Source organism: Hyla sarda, chromosome 11, assembly GCF_029499605.1.
Source record: "Hyla sarda isolate aHylSar1 chromosome 11, aHylSar1.hap1, whole genome shotgun sequence".
In the NCBI taxonomy this organism is placed as follows: Eukaryota; Metazoa; Chordata; class Amphibia; order Anura; family Hylidae; genus Hyla; species Hyla sarda.
The window spans coordinates 73,142,481-73,148,480 of NC_079199.1; the positions used below are offsets into that span (position 1 = coordinate 73,142,481).

General features: G+C 44.2%; 1 protein-coding gene across 2 annotated transcripts in view; it reads right to left on the bottom strand.

Annotated features, from left to right (window-relative positions):
* Positions 1–6,000, bottom strand: part of BAZ1A (bromodomain adjacent to zinc finger domain 1A) — a 353,746-nt gene that overhangs the window by 232,079 nt on the left and 115,667 nt on the right. The window lies entirely within an intron of this gene.

Genomic DNA, 6,000 nt, shown 5'->3' on the forward strand with positions numbered 1-6,000 from the left:
TTTTATAGAAATCACGGCTTCTAAAATCATGGCTTAGTCCAAGCTGAAGGACAGGCGTGGACAAAGTCCAGTAAGTGAGGGTGGGCTAGTACTCCTCTGTGCTCTCTCCTGTCTGATAGGAGAGAGCACAGGGGATTGCAAGCCCACCCTCACTTACTGGACTTTGTCCATGCCTGTGCTTCAGTTCATTTATTTAAATTTTTTTCCCCTCGCCTTCTAAGAGCCATAACACAATTTTTCAGCTACAGATCCATATGAGGGTTTGTTTTTTGTGCCACCAGTTCTTTGTAATGACCCCTTTTATTTTACCATAAAATCTACGGCACTACTGAAAATTATTTATGGTGGGAAATTGATAAACCCACAATTTTGCAAGCTTCGGGGGTTTAATTTTTATGCAGAGCTCATTTTATACACCCACCGCACGGCAGGCAGCAGTGGTGGGGATAAATCCCCTCCTCCCAGTGCCTAGAACTGCTGGGAGGGCAGACCGTGAGACTCACGTCTTAACAGCGGGGCTATGCTGAACGGAGGCAGAGCATACAGCCGCAGCCGAGACCGGAGCCAGGATCAGCAGTTTCAGTGTTTCACCTGAAAGTCGGCTCCCATGCTGCGCAACCCAGCCCCTTCAGTGTGAGTCTCACTGTTTCTCCTCCAAGTATTAACAAAATAATCGCGGGAAGGGCGAAATCGCTATATCGCAGTCTACAATTATCGTGATTCGATTGCGATATCTCGTGCAGCCCCACTGGGCTGAGAGCTATGTACATCCTCTTATAGGGCCGGCATTTATCACTGTAGGTGTAAGTGAAGCATTTTTCTACACATTTTTTGTGTGTGCTGGTAATGTGTAGGAGCATCAAATGTATTAATTGGTCACAGCATTTGATACATTTTATGCAGATAAACATTTTCTGAAATTTCTCTCACATACACCAAAAAGCTAAGCCAAGTCTGGGCTGTTGTAGTTTTAGAGACTCTTCAGTTGCTTTGTGCCTTTTTTGCACCTTTTCACAAAATGGCGCGGTTCATAAACCATTCCATATCACGTGTATTGCAACTCAACAGCAGAAATGTGTAAATCAAAAAGGCCCAAAAAAGGCACAAAAACCCTGCTCGCGCCTTTTTTGCACCTTTTCTAGACAAAAAACACTCGGCCATTATGTTGTGGTCACCATTACCAAGATGACCCCTACACCTAACTCAGAAACTTTGCCTGGCCTATTGGTTAGTTTAAGGACCAGAAGTGCCCTACCTCTTGTTGGGCCCTGCACTAGTTTGGAAAGGTAAATTGTCATTTATTATTGCCAAAAATCTGTGCTCCTTGCTGAACATACAGGTTTCGCCTTCCCAGTTAATGTCAGGATAGTTAACCCCTTAAGGACTTTTTATCCCCCACGGACTAAATGTTGATTTTGAACTGTTTGGATTCCTGCAAGAATAACTTCCACATCCTCCTCCACCATTACCCCATATTATTTACCCCATATTAAAACCGCAGGGTTTTTCCATTTTTGCATTTTCATTTTTTCCTCATCACCTTCTAAAAATCATGCTTTCAATTTTGCACCTACAGACTCATATGATGGCTGTTTTTGCGCCACCAATTCTACTTTGTAATGACAGTCATTTTACCCAAGAATCTAAGGCACAAAAAAAAAAAAAAATTTGGGGGGCTTCCGCTTCTACGCAGTGCATTTTTCGGTAAAAATGACAACTCTTTATTCTGTCCATATGATAAAAATGATACCCTACTTATATAGGTTTGATTTTGTTGTACTTCTGGAAAAAAATCATAACTACATGCACAAAAATGTATACGTTTAAAATGGTCATATTCTGACCCCTATAACTTTTTATTTTACCGCGTATGGGCTGGTATGAGGGCTAATTTTTTGTAATCTGGCTTTTACCGGAACCACTTTTGTTTTGATCAGATTTTTTGATCGCTTTTTATTCATTTTTTATGGTATAAAAAGTGACCAAAAATACACAATTTTGGACTTTAGAAATTTTTTTTTTACATGTATGCCATTGGCCGTGCTGTTTAATTAACAAAACATTTTTATAGTTCGGACATTTACATATGTGGCAATACCACATATTTTTATTTACACAGTTTTTTTTATGGGAAAAAGGGGGTGATTCAAACTTATTAGGGAAGGGGTTAAATCATCTTTTTAACTTTTTTTCTTGCAATGTTATAGCCCCCATAGGGGACTATAACATGCAATACACTGATTGCCAGCATTGATCAATGCTATGCCATAGAATAATCAGTGTTTTCGGCACTCGACTGGGACAAATGACTGCCCACCTGATAGGAAGTCCCAGATAGGAGTGCACCTTCAGGCAGTGGTAGTTTCACTGTTACCGGACTTTGTAGGAAAGAGGGCCAAATGGGTAACCGATTTCCAGGAGGGATAAAATAAGTTAATAAATGTGAATTAACCCTTTCCCAAACAAAAGTTTGGATCACTCCCTTTTCACAACTTTTTTTTTTTTTTTTTTAACAAAAACATATGTGGTCTCATCGTGAGTGTAAATGTCTGAACTATAAAAATATTTTAACGCACAGATAATGGCTTATACGTAAAAACAAAGTCCAAAATTGCGTATTTTTGCTCATTTTGTATACCCAAATTTTTTTTTATTTTTTAGAAAAAGCTATCAAAAAGTTCCCATCAAAACAGAAATGGTACAGATAGAAACTACAAATCATGGCACAAAAAATAAGACCTCACACCTCAGAAGAAGAGGACAATTTTAAATGTACAATTTTTTGTGCACAAAGTCATAATTTAACAAAAGTAAAACAACGGACCTACATAATAAAGTTAAAGGGAACCAATCAGATTTTATCTTGTATAATGCTTGGCAAAGAGTTATATAGGGTAAAATCTTTATTTTCACCATTCCCGGGGGATGCTCCTGCCCCCAGGGATGGTGAAGATATGAAGTTATAAACTAGTCTCCGCCGCCGGCATAAGTAGTCACCTGGGCGGGGAGCTCTTCTCACCAACTCCCGTTCTTCGGCCGGCAGCGACGCCCCCTCCGCTTGATTGATGGGCCGCGTCATCACTCTGCTCCGTCTGTTCAGTGAGCGGAACAATGATGCGGCCCATCAATCAAGCGGAGGGGGCGTCGCTGCCGGCAGAAGAACGGGAGTAGATGAGAAGAGCTCCCCGCCCAGGTGACTACTTACGGCCGTGGCGTTGACTAGTTTATAACTTCATATCTTCACCATCCCTGGAGGCAGGAGCATCTGGAATGGTGAAAATAAAGATTTTACCCTATATAACGCTTTACCCAAGCGTTATATAGGGTAAAATCTGATGATTGGTTCCCTTTAAGGTGCAAAAACCATTGCGCCGCTATGTGCATCCCGTTCCTCCGGCACTGCTCGGCTCTATGCTTCATAGGCTCGGTAAGTCATACTGCGGTCAGCGTATCGGCGGCTGCAGCGAGGTCCCGCCTCAGCCGGTGATACGCTGAGAGCACTGTCATGTAAAGAGCCGGCCCGAGCTCCTTACATGACCGTGTACTCAGCCTATTACCGGCCGAGGCGGGACATCGCTGCGTCCGAGGATAATCCAAGGATAATAATGTGATGGTCCGAGGAGAAGCAGCAGGGAGCGGAGCAGCACCGGAGGAACATAATGCCGATAGCGGCGCAACATGGATTAAACTTTAACTCCTCTTCCTACGTTCCCCCCGAACGTAGGAAGGGGAGTTAAAGTTTATATTTTTCGTTTTTGCAGCTCTGGCACAGGGAAACTTTAGAACTCCATGTGCAAGTTCACGAGGGGCCTGGAGGTTTCCCTGGAAAAATCTAACATTACAGGTTATGGACACTAGACTTGTGGATACTAGACTGTGGACAGAACGTTAATCCATGAATTTATTCTGATTCCATATTGGAGTCAGGAAGGAATTTTTCGTCTGTGATGGGGCAAATTGCATCAGCCTCATGTGGCACCCTGACATGGCACCCCAGACCATCACCGACTGTGGGTACTTGACACTGGACTTCAGGAATTTTGGCATTTCCTTCTCCCCAGTCTTCATCCTGACTCTGGCACCTTGATTTCCAAATGACATGCAAAATTAGCTTTCATCCGAAAAAAGTACTTTGGACCACTGAGCAACAGTCCAGTGCATGTCAGCTGCTGGTGTTGGTCCACTGTGTTTTATCAAGGCAGGGTCAATGCAGCTGCTATCAGGAGATTTTGGTGCACTTAATCTCCATAAAGCTTTTCAGCAGATGGAAGCATGAAGATTTCATTTTTCAGTACGACCTGGCACCTGCTCACAGTGCCAAAACCACTGGTAAATGGTTTACTGACCATGGTATTACTGTGCTCAATTGGCCTGCCAACTCTCCTGACCTGAACCCCATAGAGAATCTGTGGGATATTGTGAAGAGAAAGTTGAGAGACGCAAGACCCAACACTCTGGATGAGCTGAAGGCCACTATCGAAGCCTCCTGGGCCCTCCATAACACCGCAGCAGTGCCACAGGCTGATTGCCTCCATGCCACGCCGCTTTGAAGCAGTCATTTCTGCAAAAGGATTCCCGACCAAGTATTGAGTGCATAGCTGAACATAATTATTTGAAGGTTGACATTTTTTGTATTAAAAACACTTCTTTTATTGGTCGAATGAAATATGCAAATTTTTTGAGATAGGAATTTTGGGTTTTCATGAGCTGTATGCCAAAATCATCAGTATTAAAACAATAAAAGACCTGAAATATTTCAGTTGGTGTGCAATGAATAGAGATGAGCGAACTTGCAGTAAATTTGATTCGTCGCGAACTTCTCGGCTCGGCAGTTGATGAATTTTCTGCATAAATTAGTTCAGCTTTCAGGTGCTCCCGTGGGCTGGAAAAGGTGGATACAGTCCTAGGAGACTCTTTCCTAGGAATATTTCCACCTTTTCCAGCCCACCGGAGCACCTGAAGGCTGAACTAATTTACGCAGGAAAAGTCATCAACTGCCGAGCCGAGAAGATCGTGACAAATCGAATTTACTGTAAGTTCGCTCATCTCTACCAATGAATCTAAAATATATGAAAGTTTAATTTTTATCATTACATGCAGTCTGTATGGAGCGGGCTCCGGACTCGTGCCCGCTCCATACTCTGCAGCCCCCGGCTGTTCTCAGTAGCTGAGGTCCGCCGCTAATAGCCAGCATGCGGCGATCGCCGCGGCTGGCTATAAGCCCTTTAGATTGCCGCTGTCAAAGCTGACAGCGGCGTCTAAAGGGACATGTGAATGCTCCCGGGTGTCTGTGGCTCTGTCATTGATAGAGCCTGGCTGGACTAGGCTCTATGAATAGATCGCAGATCACACAGATCAATGGAGTTCAAGAGAACTTAATTGATCTTTATGAGGAATCTAATGTTTCCTCCTAAAAGTCTAATAAAATGTAAAAAAAAAAAAAGTTTAAGACACATTAACCCCTTCCATGTTAAAAGTTCAAATCATCCCCTTTTCCTATATAAAAACATGTAAACATTTTTCGCCGTTTAAGACACACTTTTTCTCCCCAAAATTGGGGGGGGGAAAGTCTGTGCGTCTTATCAACGGCCGTCTCATCAACGGCCAGGACCTGCGGCTAAAACAGGACATCACCGATCGCGGTGATGCCCTGTATTAACCCTTCAGACGCAGCGGTCAGCTCTGAAGGGAAAGTGACACTAACCAGGCTGTTCAGTCGGGCTGTTCGGGACGCGCCGCGATTTCACAGCGGCGGTCCCGAAAAGCCCGACTGAATAGCCAGGTTAGTGCTTACAGGACACGGGAGGGACCTTACCTGCCTCCTCGGTGTCTTCTCCGTTTAGGGATCCCCTGTATGGCCGGAGCTCTCCTTCCTCGTCATCACGTCATCGGGTACGTGCGTCGGCGTGCGTAACGACGTGATGGCGGCGACGGAGAGCGAGGATACCCGGCCGCCAGCAGAGACGTTCCGGAGTGACGGGACACGGCGACAGCGATGGA